The sequence below is a fragment of the Cavia porcellus genome, unplaced genomic scaffold (assembly GCF_034190915.1).
Source record: "Cavia porcellus strain 051 isolate PalLab524CR breed Dunkin Hartley unplaced genomic scaffold, mCavPor4.1 scaffold_27, whole genome shotgun sequence".
Taxonomy (NCBI): Eukaryota; Metazoa; Chordata; class Mammalia; order Rodentia; family Caviidae; genus Cavia; species Cavia porcellus.
In genome coordinates, this window is record NW_026947510.1 from 8,142,897 (window position 1) to 8,164,980 (window position 22,084).

General features: G+C 40.3%; 1 non-coding gene across 6 annotated transcripts in view; it reads left to right on the forward strand.

The window, feature by feature from the left end:
- LOC100728171 (uncharacterized) overlaps window positions 1-16,204 on the forward strand; it is a 35,685-nt gene extending 19,481 nt beyond the window's left edge. For 4 of the 6 annotated variants that reach the window (XR_010043722.1, XR_010043718.1, XR_010043717.1 and 1 more), the window contains exons 7-8: window positions 970-1,151; window positions 13,762-16,204. This is a non-coding gene — a transcript (uncharacterized LOC100728171). The remainder of the gene's footprint in view (window positions 1-969; window positions 1,152-13,761) is intronic. The other 2 variants (XR_010043720.1, XR_010043721.1) reach the window with 2 other exon arrangements.
- The last annotated feature ends 5,880 nt before the right edge of the window (window positions 16,205-22,084 follow it).

Here is a 22,084-nt window from a genome sequence, read left to right on the forward strand (position 1 = left end):
CGCAAGCCCTCAAAACTCCTTTTTGTGTTTTCCTTTATAGAAAAGTAGGAGGTAGGGGGTAGAGAAGTTCACCATAAGACAAAAACCTCTACAATTAGATTAATGGTTTATCTTATGCTGAGGGCAGAAGCGGTTTATCGTTTCACTAAAGATGAAAAAGACAGACAAGCTGGGTGTGATGATGCCTGCCCGTCATCTGAGCATGGAAGCAGGAGGATGGTGAGTTTGAGGCTGGCATGAGCTGAAGGGCAGCCTGGGGCAGGAGCAAGATGCTATCCCACATAAGTGAGTGAGTGAGTGCATGAATCTCTGCCTCAGAGGTCACAGAAAGTTGCAGTGTTTCTAAAAGTATTATTTTTGAAGGCCCTTTCCTGTGTGTTAAGAGTATTCTAGCACAATAGAGAAGTAAAAGTACAAAATGAACAGGTTTATTGAGCTGAGGATATGGAAAGGAACACATGACCCATGGCAGCTGGGCTGTCTCCTTCAACCAGATAGAGAGAGGCAGAGGGTTATATGACCTCTGATTGAAGTGGCACATGGGGCAGATATTGATGACGTGAGAGGAACCAATTAGAATTCTCTGTGCGTGCAAACAGGAAGGGGAGTTGCAGTTAGGGCTGAAGAAGAAGAAGCAGAAAGTTCCTATTTTGGCCTTCTGCCATGTTAGACCACCACCATGAATGTACAATAATTTATACTCAAGCAAAAACCTTTCACTCTGTACACCCAGCACAGGCTGAGAGAACCAAGAGATCTGCCTCTGCCTGTCAGATGCCACCAATGGAAGGCCCTTTCCTCGGCATGCCCAATGCAGGTCAAGAGAACCAGGAGATCTGCCTCTGCCTGCAGGGTGCTGCCAATGGAAGGACCTTTCCTCTGTGTGCCCAGCACAGGCTGAGAGAACCAGGAGATTGGCTCTGCCTGCTGAATGCCACCACCAGAAGGCCCTTTCTTCTATGTACCCAGTGCAGGTTGAGGGAGACAGACAGATCTACCTCTGGCTGCTGTGCACTGTCACCAAAAGGCCACATCCTGCAGACAGCCAGCGTGGGCAGAGAGAACCAGCAGATCCACCTTCCCCTTCAGGAAGCTGACACCAGAAGGCTTCTTCCTGCAGGTAGCCAGTGGGAGCAGGAACCCACAGCCAGGTAAGCCCTGTGCATCTGTAGACCACCTTTGGAGGCCTTTTTTTCCCCTCAAGTAGCCATCACACTGGCAGAATCAGACAAACACACCCTTGTGTGTCTGCCATCATTGTGGGAGTCCCAGTGTAGACACACAGGCTGAGAGAAGCAGCCCCAACTACATGCACCCCTGATCATCAGTGAAGCCCCAGTGTAGCTGCATATGTCTGGAGAAGCCCACTCTACCTCTTCTGTCTCCCTGTAAATCTGGAATTAGAGGATCCCAGGTGCCTGTCCCATCCCCCTACACTGCCTAGGGAGCCAATGCAGGAATTGCCTGGGGCCCCACAACCAGCTTGTTGGGAGGAATCCAGGAGAATGTTGAGATGGAGGAGCAAAAGGCAAACTGAGACCTCTAGTCCACAGACAATAAGCCTGGCAGATACGGTCATGGAAGAAACTGGAAGTCACATACCTGAAATCTCTGAGAGCATAGCAACTAAAGTAAGGAAACAACTTCATGAGATGGTAAAAGCAGTCAAATCAGAAATAAAGTCTCAGGTAAAAGAAGAAATCAGAAACATACCAAAAGAATTGTTCAACAGGTCTAAAAAAAAAGACATAGACAAAAAAGGAGCATAGGAAAATGATGGAAACCTTGAATGAATGGAGAAAGGAATTATAATGCATGAAACGGATTCAAAGAGAGATCTAGGAAATTAAAAATTCAATTGAAAGCTGACAAAACTGCTTGAAAGAGACTGAGGATAGACTTTCAAACCTTGAAGATAGTATTGCAGCTAGTAATCATGAAAAGAAAGATCTATTAAAAATAACATGGAATCAGGAAATAACAACTCAATGGCTGCAAGATGATGCAAAGAAGCACAACTTAAGAGTGATAGGTGTAGATGAAGACGCAGGGGTCAACACAAATAAAGGATATTCACAGACATAATAGAAGGAAACTTCCAAAACATGGGAAATGGATTTGGTATGCAGATAACTGAGGCATATAGGGCTCCAACTAGCCATAACCAAAGTAAATCTATACCCAGACAAATAATCAAATTACCCAGAAATTTCTATTCCCAGAAATTCAGCACAATAAAAGAATATTAAAAGCTATTAGAGAAAAGAGACAGATCACCTATAAAGGAAAATCAGAATCATAGCAGACTTATCAACACAAACTGTCAAGTCAAGAAGAATTTGGAATGGAGTGTTTCAAACTCTGAAAGAAAACAACTTCCAACCCAGATTGATGTATCCACAAAACTATCTTTCAAAATTGATGGAAAAATAAGATACTTCCATGATAAAGAACAACTAAAGGAATTCATGACTACCAAACCAACCCTACAGAGAGTGCTAAAGGATATTTAGAGAGAGATAAAGATGGTCATGGTTCCAGGAACAGCAGCAGAGGAGGATCGCCAAACAAGACAGGAAATTGAATGAAGGGGAAAAGTGGAGGACCAACAACAGGAGGATAGCAGGGCAGAGACAAACCAATGTATGCTGGTTGTAACCATTAATGTAGATGGCCTTAGGTCAGCAATAAAAAGAAATACAGGGAGAGTGGATCAGGAAACAAGATCCATCGATATACTGTGTACAAGAAACTCATCTAACTGGGAAGGAAATTCATAGACTGAAAATCAAAGATTGTTCCATGTGACAGGAGACAAAAAAAAAAACAAAAAACAAACAAACAAAAAAAAAAAAACAAGAGTAACTTGCCTATCAACTGCAGAATGGATAAGAAATATATGATATTTTCATGCAGTGGAAAGCTACCCAGCTATAAAGTAGAATAATCTCAAGGCTCCTGTAAGTAAATGGACACAACTGGAGATCATATTCATGGCTGAAACAGTTGGAACTCATATGTGTGAACACTAGCACAAGAAACAAGGAGTTCATGGGATCCAAGAGCAAAATAGTTTATGTAAGTGCAAAGGGGAGGAAATATCTTGGAGGGAAAGGTGGAAACTACTCTCAATTTCGTCTTGTCTTAAACTTTTGTATTGTTTACACAATTATTTTAGGTTTAGCTTCATTCTGTGGGTTTTTTTTTTTTTTTTTTTGTGCTGAAGATTGAACTCACAACCTTGAGTTTTCCAGGGAGACACTTAGGCCACTGAGGTAAACTCCCAGCCCCTTTGTTCTGTCTTGTTTTGTTAGATATTACCCTTTGGATGGTAGGGGCAGCTATTTTGAATATAATGGGATGTATTATGGTAATCATGGTTTCCTATTATTTTTTTTAATTTTTTTTATTTAAGGAGAAAAAGAAAAAAATAGAAAAAGGGTACAAGTTATACAGAATTTCAGAAAACATAAACAGTAGGAAATCACTATTTAATAGATTACATATTGTTATCTTAGAAATAGTTGCTCAAGTTACAAAATTAAAGCATATAAAGTGGATTTCCAAACAGTGAGACTGGAAACAGTTTTGTTCAATGATCCAACAAAACTCAGTAATATGGTTATCTATCTTATACACTTAAATATATATGCAATTATATTCTTTAGAGCACTTCCTTTTCCTTTCTTTTGTACAATGACAATTACACATTTTGGGTTTTATTACTCCCACAGTTCTTATTACTTTTTTTTGAAGACAGTAAAACCAAATGTGCCATAACAGAACAGAGTCAGTTAAATCAAAAGGATGGACATAATAGATAATGTAAAAACAAAATACTAGGTGATCAACAGTGGTTACTATACTGCCTCTTGCTATCTTAAAAAGAATTGCCTATATCATCAGTTATAATAAAATTGAACAAAACAGTAAAGAATAAAACCAAAACATTGGAGACATTACAGGACTTTAAAAGAAGATAATAGTCAACCGGAATGGGGGTCATAATGAATCTTATTGTCTTCACAGTTTTGCCTATACTTTCAAACTTGATACTATCAAGCAAAGCAGAATAGAGGAAAATCAGTCAAAGCAAGATGGTGAGGGCTATACAGGGTTTCAAATCAAGTTAATAGGAAATCAAAATGGGTTACTATAATGTATCCTGCTTTTTTATTTTTCCCTTAATTAAAAAGATAAAAATAAAAAAGTAAATAATTTTCTAAAAAGGAGATTGAGATAAAAGAGGGCATAACAATAAACCAAAGCATAACCATTTAAGCAAAATAGTGTTTTACCACAAGATATCCTGACATAAAAGTAGGTACCATAGTGTCTCTTTGAAATCTTTGAGTATAACTTCGTATACTGTAGCACCAAACATATCAAGACAATGTAAAACCATTCAAGAGAATGACAATATTACAGGGTATTTAGAACCAACTAACAGAAAATGAACAATGGTTTCTGTATTATCTCCTTGTCTATAAAAGTTTTTGTTTATATTATCACATATAATAAAATCCAATAAGACACAACCTGTTAAGACCGATGGAGACAGAAGAATAAAAGCTTGATGGGACTTCAAAGCAAGATGATACTAAATCAGCACTAGCTATTATGATGTCTTGTTTTCTCCAAAATGGTTGTTCCTACCATCCAACCTTCTCTGCCTCATTTCTGTTGAGCTCTTTTTCTGTTGTTTGTTGTCAGTTTGTCTTCTTCATTTCACTTTCTGCTCCATTCATTGTGGCCTCTCTGCCACTGTTTCTGAAGTCTTGGTATTTTCCTTTTTTAGAATATCCTAGGGGCTGGGGATTTAGCTCAGAGGCATAAGCACCTGCCTTGCAAGCAGGCAGTCATGAGTTCAATCCCTGGTAACGATAAAAAGGAAAAAGACAAAAAAAAAAAAAAAAAAAAAAAAGAATATCCTGCAGTATTCTCTGTAGAGTTGAATTGGTGGTTGCAAATTCCCCTAGTTCCTCTTTATCCTGGAAGCACCGTTTTTCCATCAATTTCTAGGGACAGTTGTGCAGGATATATCAATCTTGGCTGGAGGTTATTATCTTTCAAAGCTTGAATTATTTCCCCTCATGCTCTTCATGATTTGATGGTTTGTGCCGAGAAGTTTGCTGTAATTCTGATGCGTTCCCTTGTTTTTTTTTTTTATAGATTTTTTTTAATTTAAGGAGAAAAGAAAAAAAACAGTGAAGGGGTACAAGTTATACAGATTTACAGAAGAAAAAAATGTGCAGTAGGAAATCACTAGTTAATGGATTACATATTGCCATCTTAGAAATAATTGTTCAAGTCACAAAATTAAAGCTTGTAGAGTGGACATTCCAACAATGATACTGCAAACAGTTCCGTTCAATGATCCAATAAAACTCTGTGATATCATTTTCTGTCTTATACACTTAAATATACATGCAGTTATATAGTTTAGAGCACTTTCTTTTCCTCTCTTTTGTACAATGACTATTACACATTTTGGGTTTCATTGCTCCCCCGGTTCTTATTGCTTTTTTGGAAGAGAGTAAAACCAAATGTGACATAACAGAACAGAATCCGTCAAGTCAAAAGGGTGGACATAATAGATAATATAAAAACATAATACAAGGTGATCAACAATGGTTACCATAATGCCTCCCGCTATCTCTAATAGAATTGCCTATATCATTAGTTGTAATACAATTGAACAAAACAGTAAAGAACAAAACCGACAAAACCAAAACATTGGAGACATTGTAGGTCTTCAAAAGTAGATAAAAGTCAATGAGAATGGGCGTTATAATGAATCTCATTATCTTCTCAGCTGATGCCTAAACTTTCGAACCTGATACTATCCAGTAAAACAGAATAGAGGAACCTCAGTCAAAAACAAGATGGTGAGAGTAATACAGGGCTTCAAATCGAGATAATAGAAAGTCAAAGTGGGTTACTATATTACATCCTGCTATTTTTTTCCCTTTAATTAAACGGATAAAAATGAAAAAGTAAATAATGGAGTGGAGATTGAGAAAAAAAGAGGGCATAACAGCGAAACAGGGCAGATCAAAACATAACCATTTAAGCAGAATAGTGTTTCACCACCAGATAATTCCGACCCAAAAGTAGTTACCATATTGACTCTTTCCTTGAAGTCCTTGAAGTACAACTTCGTATACTGTAGCATTAAGTATATCAAAACAATGTAAAACCATTTAAGAGAATGACAGCATTATAGAGTATTTAGAATCAACTAACAGAAAATGAACAATGGTTTCTGTATAATCTCCTTGTCTTTAAAAGGTTTTTGCTTATACTATCGTACATAATAAAATCCAATAAGATACAACCTGTTTAGACCATTGGAGACAGAAGAACAAAAGCTAGATGAGACTTCAAAACAAGATGGTACTAAATCAGTATTACCTATTAAGATGTCATTTTCTCCAAAATAGCTGTTCCTATCATCCAATCTTCTCTGTCTCATTTCTGTTGAGCTCTTTTTCTGTCAGTAGCTGTCAGTTCGTCTTCTTCATTTTGTTCTCTGCTCCATTCGTTGTGGCCTCCCCGCCACTATTTCTGGGTTCTTTGTATTTTTCTTTTTTTTAGAATATCCTGCAATACTTTCTGTAGGGTTGAATTGGTGGTTGCAAATTCCCCCAGTTCCTCTTTATCCTGGAAGCACCTCGTTTTTCCATCAATTTCCAGGGACAGTTGTGCAGGATATCTCAATCTTGGCTGGAGATTATTACCTTTCAAAGCTTGAATTATTTCCCCCCATGCTCTTCGTGATTTGATGGTTTGTGCAGAGAAATCTGCTGTAATTCTGATGGGTGTTCCCTTGTAAGTGGTCTGTTTCTTGTCTCTTACAGCTTTTAATATTCTGTTCTTGTATTGAATTTCTGGAATTTTTATTATTATATGCCTGGGTGTTTCTGTTAGGGTTGTAGGTAGCTGGGGTCCTGTATGCCTCATACATCTGAGTATCTTTACCTTTTGCTAAATTAGGAAAATTCTCCTGGATTATTTCTGTGAGTAGCTTTTGTAGTTCACTTGTTTGTGTCCCTACTTCTTCTTTTATGTTCTTAATCCTTAAATTATGGCTCCTCTTATCATCTTCTTGTCTTTGTATTATTGCTGTTTGTTTCTTTGTTATTTTAAAGAAGTTTTTCATTTCATTCTCCCATATTACAAGTCTGCCCTCCAGTTCAGATAGTCTGTCCTTAGTTTCTTTCAAGCTCTTATGCCAGTCTTGGATAGACTTCTTAATTTCTTGATAGTCCCTTTGAACCTGCTTCACATACTCAATGCTTTCTCTGTTTTCTCCATCAAGCAATTCTCTCCTCTTTTTCTGTTCTTCCATTCCACCATCTGTTTTTTCCTGGGTGGTGCTTAGCATTTCTCTAACTATTCTGCATACTTCTAGCTTCAGGTCATTGATAACTTCATTCCTGAATTGGTCTATGAGGCTCTCTATATGGCGCTTAATGTATATTGGTGCGGTGTCCACTATTGCCTGCTTCTCAGAATTGGGGGCCGAGGAGCCTTTCTTGTTGCTTCCCTTCCCCATATTTTCTGTCCCTTATAAAATGCAAGCTTACATAGGAGGCCTGGCTTCCCTGCCTGTCAGCCACAGCCTGATCAAATTGCGCTGGCTAGTTGTTCCCGCCCACCGCTGCGCACCAGGGAGTTGCGGAGGAGGCAGCCTACGCGGGAGTCAGTCGCTCCTCCGGGCCACCGTCAGGCTCTGGGATCTGGGTTAGGCCAGTCTACCGAGTCCGCCAGCAGCGTCACGCAGGCCAGGCACTTTTCACCAATCCCGTCCGAGAGGGGAATGTGTGGCTGGAGTCGCCACCGCGCCCTGCTCTTACAGGACTGCCCGAGCCCAGAAAGTCCTCTGCTGGAGTAAAACTGTGGTAGGGGGTCAGTTTCTCTCACCTCGCCACCAGTCAGTGTGCGCCTCCTTGTCCATCCTGTTTTCAACTCTGTTCGTAGACTCCCGTTCCCAGAGCTTCTGCGCGTCTCTCCTTGCCGAGCCGCTTGTGGAGGCAGCCAGCCGCCGAGCGGCGGGAAACCCAAATCGCGGTTTCCAATGGCGCGGGGTCGAGCCTCCACACTGAGTCTTTTCTGTTCCTATTTTAGCGCCAGGACTGTATTCTAAATTGGTTTCTCTCAGCCCAGTTCGTTCCTGAGTCAGCAGAGCATATCTCTACCGGTTCATGTCTCCTTAGTCCGCATCATTCCTGGCCTCTGAGCCGAGCCTTTCAGAGAGCCTCCGGTAGTTGCTGTTGTCTGTCCGCCATGTTCTCCCGGAAGTCTGATGCGTTCCCTTGTAAGTGATCTGTTTCTTGTCTCTGACGGCTTTTAGTATTCTGTTTTTATATTGGATTTCTAGAATTTTGACTATTATATGCCTGGGTGTAGCTCTGTTTGGGTTGTAGGTGGCTGGGGTCCTGTATGCCTCATACATCTGAGTATTTTTACCTTTGGCTAAATTAGGGAAATTCTCTTGGATTATTTCTGTGAATAGCTTTTGTAGTACATTTGTTTGTGTCCCTACTTCTTCCTTTATGTTCTTAATTCTTAAGTTATAGATCCTCTTATCATCTTCTAGCCTTTGTATTATTGCTGTTTGTTTTTTTGTTATTTTTAAGAAGTTTTTCATTTCATGCTCCCATATTACAAATCTGCCCTCCAATTCAGATAACCTATCCTTAGTTTCTTTCAAGCTGTTATGCCAGCTTTCGATAGAGTTTTTAGTTTCCTGGTAATCTCTTTGAACCTGCTTCACATATCTTATGTTTTCTCTATTTTCTCCATCAAATAATTCTCCCCATTTTTTTCTGTTCTTCCATTCCACCATCTGTTTTTTCTTGGGCAGTGCTTAGCATTTCTCTAACTATTGTACTTATATCTTGCTTTATTTCATTAAATACTTCATTTTTACACTCGTCTATGAGGCTCTGGAGATATCACTTTATGTCTATTGGTGCTGTGTCTGATATTGCATGTTTTCTGTCTTCCTTTGCATTTCCCTTTCCTGGATCAGTGTCCTCAGGATTGCGGACCAAGGACCCTTTCTTGTTGCTTCCTCTTCCCATATTTTTTGTTCCTTTTGTACAAGTGAATGTAGGAGGCCCAATTTTTTTCTCTTTGTCGGTTAGAGTTTGTTTGAATTGTGCCCACTAGGTGTTCCCCCCCACTGCAGTGTACTGGGGAGACACAGACCTTGGCAGCCTCTGCTGGGCCCGCCCCTCCAGCTCAACCTACCAAAGGCTTCACCACTAGGGTGCACCTCCAGGCGCTGGGACCTGGTTTGGGCTAGCCTACTGGGTCTTAGTCAGCGGCATCACGCAGGACAGGCACTGCCTACCAATCCCGCTTGAGAGGGAAATACGCGCCTAATGTCACTGCAGCGTCCTGTTCCAGCAAGTCTGCCCAGTCCCAGTATGTCCTTTGCTGGAGCCTCCTACTCTGTGAAAGAGTCCCCATTCCGCTCACTCACCGCAAGTCAATATAGGGCTCCCTGCTAGTCCTGCTCTCAACTCTGTTTGCAGATTCCCGCTCTCAGAGCTTTCGCGTGTCTCTCTCCCTGCCCTGCAGATTTGGACGCAGCAGCGGCAGCAGGAAATTCAAATCGCGGCTTCCAGTGGCACAGGTTCTCGCTTCCCGTGCTGAGATTTTATCTGTTCCTGTTGTAGCACCAGGATTGGATTTCCAGTTGGTTTCTCTTAGCTTAGTTCATTCCTGGGTCGGCAAGGTATATCTCCCCTTGCTTAGGACTCCTGGTACTGCACCATTCCTGGATTTTACGCGGGGTATCTCAGAGAGCCTCCATAGCTGCTGCTATCTATCCGCCATGTTCTCCCAGAAGTCTCGATTTCCTATTATATTGCTTTGAAGTCTTATAATGCTTTCATTCATTTGATTGGTTTTATTCTGTTTTGTTTGATTTTCTTATGTGTGACAGTATGAATAGATATTTTGAAGAAAAGAAGACATTGTGGTAGCCATTGCTGATTTGCTATCATCTTGTTTTGAAGTCCTATCATGCTTTTGTTCTTCTCTTTTGATTGATTCTATCCTATTGTGATATATTTGATTTTTATTATGTGTGCTGGTACAAATTTTTTGAGGAAAATGAGATATTATAGTAGCCATTGTTCATTTCCTGTTATTTAGTCTTGAAGTCCTGTAATGCTTTCATTCTTTTGAATGGTTTTATACTATATTGTTATGTTTGATATTGTTGTGTATGAAGGTATGTTCAACTATTTTAAAGAAAAGAGACATTATGATAGCTACAGCTGATGTCCGGTTGTCTTCTTGTGAAGTGCTCTGTGTTGCTTACATTGTTCTGTTCTGATTTGCTTAGTTCTGTTCTCCTTTGTTTTATTCTCTTTAAAATAAAAAAATTAAAAAATAAAATTATTACTTTTAACATTTCTTGTTAAATAAAGTTGTTTGCCCTTTAAGTGTCCCTTGCAGTTCACAGACTTTAATTTCCTACAGTGTTACTAAGCCTATTGAACTTTCACTGTATGTTAAATGTTTGTGTGTTCCACATGGCAGTTTATTTAATACTGTCCAGCGAGGTGTTAATGAGGAATAGTGTTGTAACACACTGTTTGATTATGTATGTGGCAGATGAACTGATTTGGGGGTGGGGCCTTGTTTGGTAAGAAACTAAATGTTAGCCTGGAGGGTGTATTTTAATCTGGCACAATCTTTAATGTGAAAGTAAGGAAATAAAGCCTAGAGAGCAGTTTGGAATTAAGAGAAAGGAAACTAGTGGAAGGGAATTAAAAGAAACTCTGATTGGGATTTGCTGTTTGATTTTTTTTCTAGCATAGAACAATAAATATAAAGGTTTCTTACACTACTCAATCCCGCAAGTAGGGTCAGAAAAACATTGTATGTGATACAGTCATTTGTAGAATTTGTACTCAAAAACAGGCTCTGCTGTGGGTGTAGCTCAGCACCACAAGGCCTTCCTGGCAAGCACAAGGTCCTGAGTTTGATTGTGGGGACCCTCTCCCCCCAAAAAAGTCAAAACTAGACTTTAGGGTGTAGTGTAGCTACTTATAGCATGCTAGGTCTGCTCCTCAAACAAAACAACAGGCTGGGCAGGATCTTGTGATCCTCCTGTATGGTGAGGAAAGGTCTGGAGGTTTGGTTAAGGGCTCTGGCAGAGGAGAGGGTCTGAGCTGACTCGGACCCTGGAATGTCCTCGGCAGACCGAGTGAATCGCCCTGCCAGACACTGCCCTGCTCAGGCCCCATCGCCAAGAGCTGCCCTCAAACTTCCTGGGTCATCTAGGCTCTGCCCCTATCTGGGTCTCAGCCCTACCTATATAAGAGGGTAGGAGACATATTTAAAGTTGGGTAAATGCCATCAACCTGGTCTACGGTGTGATTTATTTACGTTGTGACTCCGTGCCACTTCCCACGGGCACAGGTCTCACGCAGCGACACTCCGGCCTTATCCCCCCACAGTGCTGAGGGCCCAGGTGTGGGCCTCCTTGCTTTGCTCTTTTAAATTATTACTTTGAGGACAATGTTTCTAACGCTGTTTCTTTCTGAGCCTGCTCAGATTCATACTTCACTATAATGTAACTCTCTTGGGGACCCTGAGCTTCCAGCCTGAAAGGATTTTGCCCTAGGCAGGACACTACATCAGTGAGAGGGGGGACCAATGACCAATGAATGAGGTCATTTTCCCCACCCCTAGGCAATTTATATGTGGCTCGAAAAGAGTTCCAATCAGCTGCCGGCATCAGCAATGCCCCTGGAGGTACCACCCCAGACCAAAGCTATATGTATGCCCCACACCATGTGTCTGACAGAGAAAGCCATATCCCAGCAGTCAGAGTTTCTCTCCGCATCCTTAAAATAAAAGCCACTTTTACTTTATATTTTTCTGTCTCACTAGCTGGGCCAAAAAACCTATCACAGCCCAGGGATAATAAATAAAAACTGACGGGAGTGAGGAGTGGGGGTCGGGGGTGGAGGAAATTTTCTTTTGCCTGTAGGGCAGGAAATTCTGATACAAAAAACTGGTCAAAGGTCCTGAGGAAAGAAAAGAATCTCAGCGCACAGCCAGCATAGAGAGTTCTGGCTGGGGGCAGCGGTAGAATTAGTTCCTATTCCTTTTTCTGTTGTTTTCTGTCACTTTTCTTCCCAGATGACACTCTCTCTCCATTTTGCAAGTTAACTACGTGTTTACACACACACACACACACACACACACACACACACACACACACACCCCACCCCTAGAGAAAGGTCTCATTCAGAGCCTGAAAAAATCCTAAAATTCTGAAGGTAATGATTCATAGTTATTTTGTTACATTAAAAGATTGTAATGAAATCTGCAAGAGCCTTGTATAAACAAACTACACTCCCTTATCAGCCTCTCAGCACTCTGTTCAGCAGCTGGGATTTCTGCTAGGACCTCACTCAGGTGCTCTGTCTTTAGAACCATTGCCATCTGTCTTCATCTTCGTTAACCATTTCAGGCCTCCAGGGCCTGTGGGCAGGGATATAACTCAGCAGCCCTGGGCCTGCCTGGCAAGCATGAGGTTCTGAGTTCAATCCTAGTACCCCCCTCCCCCAACCTCCAGAGCCTGTGTTTTTTCTGCTGTGGGGATCTATCTCCTCCTGTTAGGTGAAAAGTGATCTCATTATTTCAAGGGGCATTCATGCCAAGCAGGTGTACATAAGTGGATTTCTGCCTTGCATAAAGAATGATCAGATTACTTAAAATACCACTCCTCCAAAAGGGGTTGCATAAGAATATTTTGCACAGAGGGATGAATCTTTAATGAGCGCATTTCAATTTTGGCATCTTGGTGCTGGGTAAGGTTTAGAGATTTTACAGCAGAGGAACAAAGAGTTCACAGAAATCAGATCCTTTGTGATTGCTGTGTTTATGCTAATGAGCCTCCCTTTTCTGGTAGCTCATTCACTGTGCTGTCATTAAAACCTTCATAATATGTATACTCAGCTTTTTGGTTATTTATCACCACCTTCCCTGTAATTAAACCAAGTCTTTTGAGGGTTAAGAGGCTGCTTTATTTATCTTTGAATCCTTGGTGCCTTGCACAATGTCTGGAAAATATTAGCTATATGATATGTGTTGATTAAACAAATAAGTAAATTAAGATTTTTTTATTTCACAACTTTTTTGTTTTGATAACACTGTATGTTAATTCCCTCCAAATCTTAGTTCTATAGTAACCAGTTAGAAATTGATGAGAGTTTAGAAGATACAAAAGAGGAATACAGATTTAAATTATTTATTAAAAACAATCTGTATGTGATGGTGCATATCTGTAATCCAGTACCTTAGGAGACTGAGGCAGGAGAAATCACAAGTTTGAGCCTGATCTAGGAAATTTAGTAAGACTGTGTCTCAGAATAAAAAATTAAAAAAGGGCTGGGGCCATAGGTTAGTATAGAAGCCTTGGGTTCAGTATCCCTAGTACTACAAATACAACAAACAAAACAAAATAATAAACCCTACTGCTGGAGCGCTGGAGGTTTTACCTCATCAGTAGAACTGTAAGACTCTGGGTTCAATCCCCAACATTAAATTAAACACTGTTCAATAATTTCAGCACCTGTAATTACCTGTTTCCTACTGGGCAGGTAAAATAATTCCACAAGGAACAATTTGAATGGTATTATGAATCATCCAGAGAATTCTCTGGTATGAATGTGTTGCATATTCAAATTGTATTTATACTCAGAATTGGGTTTTACTTTTTTTAAGAAAACTGAACTGAAGAAAATGATGTTTTGCTCAAGAAGACTGCTGGGCCTGGATGATCTCAGAATGAAATGGATTTGGAGCGCACAAGAAAATCTTAATTACATTTCTTTTCTGTTGTCCAGTAGTTCGGTTTGTGTACATATATACTTGTATAATTTTTGCATTACACAGTGGTAACATTTTGAGGACTAATATTTCTGATACTTGAATAATCAATCTCAACTAATAAGGCCCCGAGGGTCCTTAGAAAAAAGGTGGGTGAGGAAGAGGAGTCCAGCAATTCTGAACGCTGATGGCTTCTAGTCCAGATGGGACTGAGAATTACAGCCCTTTTTAATTTTTATTTTTATAGGCAAATATATTTTATATATGGTCAACACTGACTTTTTACCATTATATAAACTTGGGATGACAAAGGGCTCCAGTTTGTCCTCCCCTTTTTAGAATATAATCTCATTTTAATGGAAACATTTTGCAGTAAAGGTTTACTGATCTAATACTGTCAAATTCTGAACACATTTGTTTTTCTGTTTTTTTGTTTCTGTTTATTACCAGTCAATTATCTTTTTTTTTTAGCTTTTTAGACAACATTAAAACTATTCGGTATTCACACATGCGAGATTGATTTATTTCACTTATGAGTATGGTCTCAAGCTGCGTAAAATAGCTAGTTTTGTAGGACACGTAGAGTCCAACTCTGAAGTCACCCGGGAGAGAGTTGGACAGGTTGTATGGCGGGAGGGTGGGGCACTGGGAGCTCTACGTGTGTTCTATCCAATTTAGCTGTGACCCGAGAAGAGCCCTAAAAAGTAGGCTATACTGAGTAGTACACCGAAAAGAGAAAAGCGGCGCCCGAAAATCTGCGGTCCCCTGCCTCCCTAAATAAACTCGGGCTAACTCTGCCTGCCTCACCCATGGACCTGTGCCCACCCGCGGCGTCATCACTGTGCTCAGGAGAAGCAAGCCTGGCTGCATCGAGTCACATGCTCGCTGTGTGGCCTCAGTGGGAAGGAATGGACACAGCTGGGAGTTCCAGAATCACCTCTGGAGAAGGAAAAGTTCCCCGAAGGAAAACGGGAAGGAACTGGGGAGGGCACTGGTGGCAGAACCAAGGAAGGGTGCTGAGCAGAATTTAAAAGTAACAGTGACCACTCCGATCTGATTTGACCTACAAAACTAGCTATTTTACGCAGCTTGAGACCATACTCATAAGTGAAATAAATCAATCTCGCATGTGTGAATACCGAATAGTTTCCCTAATGTAAGTAATGATTCAAATATATAAAAGTATGTGGTAATCATGATTCCCCATTATGTGGCCTTGAAGCCTTATAAAGTTTTCACTTATTAATTAGAAAGGCTTTATTCTGGGCTTCTTGATATGGAAATATTTGAAGCTATAGTAAATAAAGTTATATTCAAATATTTCAAGGAAAAAATATTTCAGACACTATGGTGACTACTATTAAGTCGGGTTATTTGGTGGTGAAGCACTAGATTGCTGAAACAGTCATGCTTTGACCTGTATTGTTATGTTGTTATGTCCTCTTTTATCTCAATCTCTCCCTTATTCATTAAAAAATTATTTAGTTATTTTTTATGGTTTTTTTAATTAAGGGGAAAAATCAAAAAAATTAGTAGGATATATTTATAGTAACTTTTTTTGATTTCCTATTAACTTGTTTTGAAGTCCTGTAATACTCCCACTATCTTGTTTTGACTGATTAGACTCTGTTCCATTCTGTATGATAGTATCAAGTTTGAGAGTATAGGCAACTACTTTGAAGGCAAAAAGATTCACTAAGATGCCCACTCTGGTTTGACTATTATCTCCTTTAGAAGTCCTGTAATGTTTACAATGTTTAAGTTTTATTGGTCTTGTTCTCTACTGTTTTGTTCAACTTTATAATACCTAATGAGATAGACAATTCTTTTTAAGGAAACAAAAGACATTATGGTAACCATTGTTGATAACCTTGTACTCTGTTTTTACATCATGTGCTATGTCTATCCTTGGTTTTGACTGACAGCTTTGTTTTGCCATATTTTACTGTATTCTCTTCCAAAAAAAAAAGTAATAAGAACTAAGGAGTAATAAAACCCAAAATGTGTAAATTTTATTGTAATGAATAAGGGAGAGGGAAAAAAAGTTCTCTAAAGGATACAACTGCAAGTGTGTTTAGGGGTGTTAAATAGCTGACCATATTAATGTTTTTGGTTGGATCATTGAACACAACTGTTTGCAGTCTCTCTGTTTGAATGTTCACTTTGTATGCTTTGATACTGTGACTTGAGCAACTATCTCTAAAATGATAATGTGTAATCTATTAACTGGTGATTTTGTTACTTTTTTTTTTTGTAGTTCTGTATTACTTGTACCCTTACACCGCTTTGTTTTGTTTTTTCTCTTTTTCCTTTTAAATAAAATTTTTTTTAAAAAGTAGCTATTTTACATTTTTACATATATTGGGCTCATAGAAGTAGAAAGGTTTTTTCAATTAGGAGTGTGTGTGTGTGTGTGTGTGTGTGTGGTGCTGCTAGCAGCCAAATCCAGGGCCTGCAGGCAAGTGGTCTACTAGCGAGCATGCCTACTCTGTTTTTAAATAGGCAAAGGAGCCACCCTTTTCCAGTTAATAAAATCTGGTACGATTAGGAAAAGCAGAAGGGAAAAAATGAACAGAGAAAAGCTCTGGAGCATTCATGGCCAAGAGACACAGCTTTCCCAACCAGAGATGGGCAAGACTGCGTTACAAAATTCTTCCTGTAGAGTCGCGTGTGGTGGTGCACACCTGTCACCCAGCAGCACTCAGGCTGAGGCAGAAAGATCAGGGCAGCTTCGAGATCAGTGTAGAACACACAGTGAGACCCTATCTCAAAACACAAAACGAACAAGCAAAAATATAAGGTGAAATGATTTTTTATTGTCCGTTTTGAGGCAGGGTCTTACTAAGTCACTAAATTCTCCAGACCGGGCTTGAACCTGTGATTCTCCTGCACTGGTTTCCCCGAGTGCCGAGACTGTGGATGCCACCGTGCCCAGCCTTTTAACTGTTTTTACAGACAAAGATGAGCCCATTTCTACTCTGAGATGTGAGGAGGAGTCTCCTAAGTGAGATTCTCAAGAAAGCTGAAGGCTTCTTGATCTCATCAGACAGAAAAACACATTCCTGTACAGCGGACACAGATGTACAGCAGCCACCCTGCAGGCAGCAGGAGGAAAGCTGCACAACACTAAGTGTGGTCAGACAGAAAACAAGAGGAGCCTAAGTTCCTAAGGCTTACACTGTGAAGGACCTCACCAGCCCCAAACTTCTTGCACATGAGAAAAACATTTGTTCACTCAAGCCACTGCACTTGGATTTCCAATACATGTGGCATCTCACATGTTACGAATACCTAATATCACTTTTACCAGTATCTGTAGACTCTCCAAATTATCTATGCATTAAAACAGAAAACTCACCAAGTGCACCTAAGACCAATGTTACGTATTCAAACTGAATGTTTGAAGGATCACTCAGAGGCTGTGGTAACCTATTTATTTGGCATAAGAGTTAAAGCTAAGACTCTGACTGGATAACTAATATTCTTAACCAAATAACAGAGTTAAATTTCACCCTACTTCTGACTTTTATTAAATTATATGCAATAGCATGGCTTTTAGAGTCAAGATCAGTTTATATGAATCCCTATTATTTCATCATTGGTACATAATCAACACACTAACAGTAACAAGTAGTAACACCATACCATTTCTCCATGCAACATTACACAGCAGTTTCATTGCCCCAAACATCTTTTATCAAAGCCCTGAGTGTCCTTCTCTGCTAAACACCTGGCAGCCATGGCTTTCCTTCTCACAAGTTCTAGAATGTCACCTCTACTGTTTGCAGTCATACACTAGGTAGCCTTTTCAGGCTGGCAGCTTTCACTCAGGTATGTAAGCTTCTTCATGTTTTTCATGGCACAAGAGTCTCTTTGTTTCTGTTTTTTTTTTATTTTAAAGATGAAAAGAATTTCAAAAACAAGCTAATACGAGAATGTCAATGGTTAATAATTACATATTTCTATCTTTAAAGTAGTTGCTCAATTGGTTTGTCTTTTGAGACAAAGTCTCACTGTGTAGTCTATCTTGGCAGTCCTCCTGGCTCAGCCTCCTGAGTGCTCGGATTGCAGGTGTGCATCACCATGTCTGACCTTTTTTTTAAAAAATAGGATCTTGCTAGGTAGTTGAGGCTGATCTTGAACTCACTGGGCAGCCCCGGCTGACTTCAGACTCATGGTAACCCTCCTGCCTCAGCCTCCTGAGTGCTGAGATTACAGATATGTACTACCATGCCTGGCTCCCTTTTTTTTTTTTTTTTTTTTTTTTTTTTTTTGGTACTAGATACAATTTCATTGTAAGGATGCATTATAGTTAATCCCCTTTTCTCTTGAAGGACATCTTGATTTGTTTTGGAGTTATGGATAAAGCTGTAGTAAATAACTGTGTGCACATTATTGTGTGGGCATGTTTTCAACTCATCTGGGTAAACCAAGGAATAAAATTGCTGAATTTATTCTGAGTATGCTTTGTTTTGAAAGAAATTGCCCAACTGTCTTCCAAAGCATCTACCTTTTTGCATTCCCCCTAGCAGTCAGTGGAGTTTCTGTTGTTCCATATCTTGTCAGCAGTTGGTGCTATCAGTGTGATAGGCATGTTGTATTACATTGTGTTTGCATTTTCTTTAGCAGGATGAGGTTATATTGTCCTAGAGGTTCTGAGGGCCAAGTCTCTTGCTATCTTGGAGTATCATTTAAAAAGGCCAATGCTTAGAAATGTAGCAGACAACTTGAAGAGTGAGTAAGGAGCCGGGAGGAATGTCAGTCCCTTGATCCATTTAACTCCTTTCCATGGGTTACAAGTTTGTTGTCTGAAAGCAGCTGACACCACCCGCGATAGCCCTTACTAGCAGAGGAAGTTCTTGATTGTTGTGCCTGTTTGCAATTCTGGAGCCAGTCTGATTGGGCTTCAATTCTGGATTTGATACTTTATTTTTGTTTTTGTTTTGGTATGGGGAATTGAACTCAGGACTTCACGCTTGCTGGCAGGTTTTGACACTTTCTAATTGCAGAATGAGAAGTAATTAAAATTATTCCCCCCCTTATAAAACTGAGATAATACCTCATAAGGCTGTTTGTCCAAAATAGGTTCAATGGTGCTCCCTGTCCTAGTGAATAACTCATGATAATAGTGATAAATTTTGGTCATTTTACTGTCGATATTGTACAGAAGTAGGACAGGACATCTAACTCCCTTTTGTGAGATTAGGAAATGCTGTGAAGAGACAGACACTCTTTGTATAGAAGTACATACAAATTTCTTTTTATACACAGAAGCCAGATCCTTCTACAGGTAAGTATAATACAGCTGTATAATATCCCTTTTGTAAAATATTTTGCATTGGTTTACTTCACACGAGGCCACTACTTTCATTATTTTGGGTTCTTTTTAAAACCTTTGAGGTTTTACCTATGTTTGAATTTTTTTCTTGCTTTTTCTGTTTCAGGAATTATGTTTATTTCCCATTTCCAAAACAAAAGATGCAGTTACTTTTTTGTTGTTACATTCACTGCTCACATCTATCTTTTTCATTTCTTCACCTTTTCAAATGCAGTTTGTCAAAACCAAGTTAGCATACCAGTTTCAGGGCTGCTAGCAGAAGCCTAAGACTCAGGTCAGAAAGCAATAAGTGTTCATTACACCTAACAGTGGCAGTAGCCAGTGTACCAGCTCCTGTGACAGTTCCCACAGTGTGACAAAGGGTAGCTAGATGACAACTGCACATGCTGTGGAGTATACTATGGGAGATGAACCCAGACGAGTAGGTAGCAAGGCTGTGCTCCTAAAAGACATTATTTTCATTATACAGGATATCAGTGCCCTGCCATGCACTCCCAAGGGCAGTGTGTGTCTTTTAAAGCTGTGCACCATGCAAGGTTGCTGTCTTGGTTACTTTTCCTCACTGCTGAGACAAAATGAAGGAGGTTTCAGTCCATAATCAGCTGGCTCCAAGGCTTCAAACTGGGGCAACACTTCAGGTGGCAGAAGACAGCAAAGGAACAAGAGCAAAAAGGTGGGGAGAGCAAGCCCCTTTCCCTCCCTTACACTGTAATCAGGCTATGGCCCTTGGGCAGGTGTAGCACTCACATCTCCTCCCCGGGCGCCCTGGCACAGGATGAGGGTGTTTGCAAAGGACCCTGGTTCTTTGCTCTGTCCCTTAAACTTTGACCTGAAGTTGACACATTATGTAACAAACATTACAGCTGCTTAAAAAGGCCAGTCAGTGCCTCATATGCAGAAAATGCGAGAGAGCTGTGGACAATTGCCTCCAGCATACTTCTTTTGAATTATGGTTGGGTCACTGTTCACATTTCACACTACTATTCTGACCTGAATAAGGTATTAAACTGTGGTCACTTTTCCTTTGCTGAACATGTTTTTATTATTGCTAAAATTAGTTGTCTTATTTTTCATTTGCATAGTTTTCTTTATATTTATCAATAATTCAATTCCTAGTACTTCCATTTATTCAAAAATCTATCAAACCTGCCAGGCATGTTGGCACTCAAGAAGCTGAGGCAGGAGGATTCCTGGGAGTTTGAGGCTATCAAGTGAGTTCAAGGCCGGCTTGTATGGCATAGTGAGAGGTTGTCTAAAAAAACCAAACCAAACCAAACCAAAACACAAAAACCAAACACAAATCCTATGAAACTGTCAGATGTATCACAGTTGGTCGACTTCATTTGTCTTCAGCCTGCTTGAGATGTTGACTGCTGTGAACTTGCTGTCTCCCGTGCCTGGCTCACACTTCACCGCCATCTGCAGGAGTTCTTTTGAAGGGACATGATTTCCTGAGTCTATGACAGTTTGTTTTTGTTTTTAACACAAAAGATGCTGGTACTTCATGATAAACAGTGGGTTTTGGTTTGTAGTTTGGGCACTTGTCTCTAAAAGGATCACCATCACTGGTCTCTGAGAAAGGGCATGGGGCAAGTTTTGGGGATTTTGCATGTGCTCAAGTATCTTATTCTTCCCTTTCAGAAGCTTGAAGATATTGCTATTTTCTTCCCCTCTTTGAGACAGGCTGTCCTGGAACTTGCTGTGTAGCTCAGGCAGGCTTCAGCGTCCTGCCTCAGCTTCCCTCGAGAGTGGGGTTTATAGGTGGGAACCACCACGCCCCACTTGCTGCTGCCTTTTTATTTCCAGCTGTACCTGTTGAGAAGTTTGAAGACGTGTCAAATGCTTTAAAAAGAGTTTTTCCTTTCCCTTTGACCATTGCAGGATCTTCTCTATTCTAGTGTCTGAAATTTCACTTGTACCTTGGTGTGTACACGAAGGATATTTGCTGCAATAATAGTGCTATGTAACAAGGGACGGCGAAGCTCATTTCTGTATAAGCAGGGTTCCCCTGCTCGTGAATGTGTGAGTGAACTGCACCTGTGCTGCACTCAGCCCGCTTGGCGGTTAGATCTCCACCTGCCTTCAGGTCTCCGTGGTTCTCCTCTTTGTTCGTGAACCAGCATGCGTGTCAGCTAATCGTCCATTGATCAGGACAAATCAGATGACCAGGTCCATGTGCCGTGGGATGACCCCACTGCTCTTTGAGAACGTCGCGCATTGACGTAACAGGTAGGAGTGGATTGGGAGCAGTAACCAGTCCACCTCACTGTGGCTCCTTTTCCATGCTGGGCATTTGTCCTTTCACTCTGCAGACTTTTGTCCTGCAGGATGAACATGGACTTGATTTCCTTTTTAATCATCTTCACTCTGCCTGGATACTGGATCTAAACCTGCATCTCACATTTATCTTTGCTCTCCTAGTTTCCATCTCTTTTTATTCTACTTTCTTCAACTTTCAACCCTTCTGTTTATCTTTTCTTTGTTGCCATAATTTTTTTAAAAGAGCTTTTCCTTTTAAAGTGTCTGGCATTATTATCATAATTATTATTATTTGACTTTTTGAGACAGGGTTTCACTATGTAGTTCAGGCTGGCCTTGAACTCACTTTATAGTCCAGGCTGGTCTCAGACTGAAAATGACCCCTTGCCTCAGCCTCCCAAGTGCTGGGATTACAAGCTTTTGTATACTTTCCTGTTTTGGTCTCTTTTTTTCTTCCCTTTCTTCCACTCTGTCCCTTTCTGGCACTAGGGCTTGAACCCAGGCTCTGATACATGCCAAGGAAATGCTGTATCACTGAGCAACACCCCCAGCTTTGGCTCTTTTTAAGATTTTCCTTAGGTATCAAGTAATAATTGATTTCCTCTTAATAGTTTGGGAACA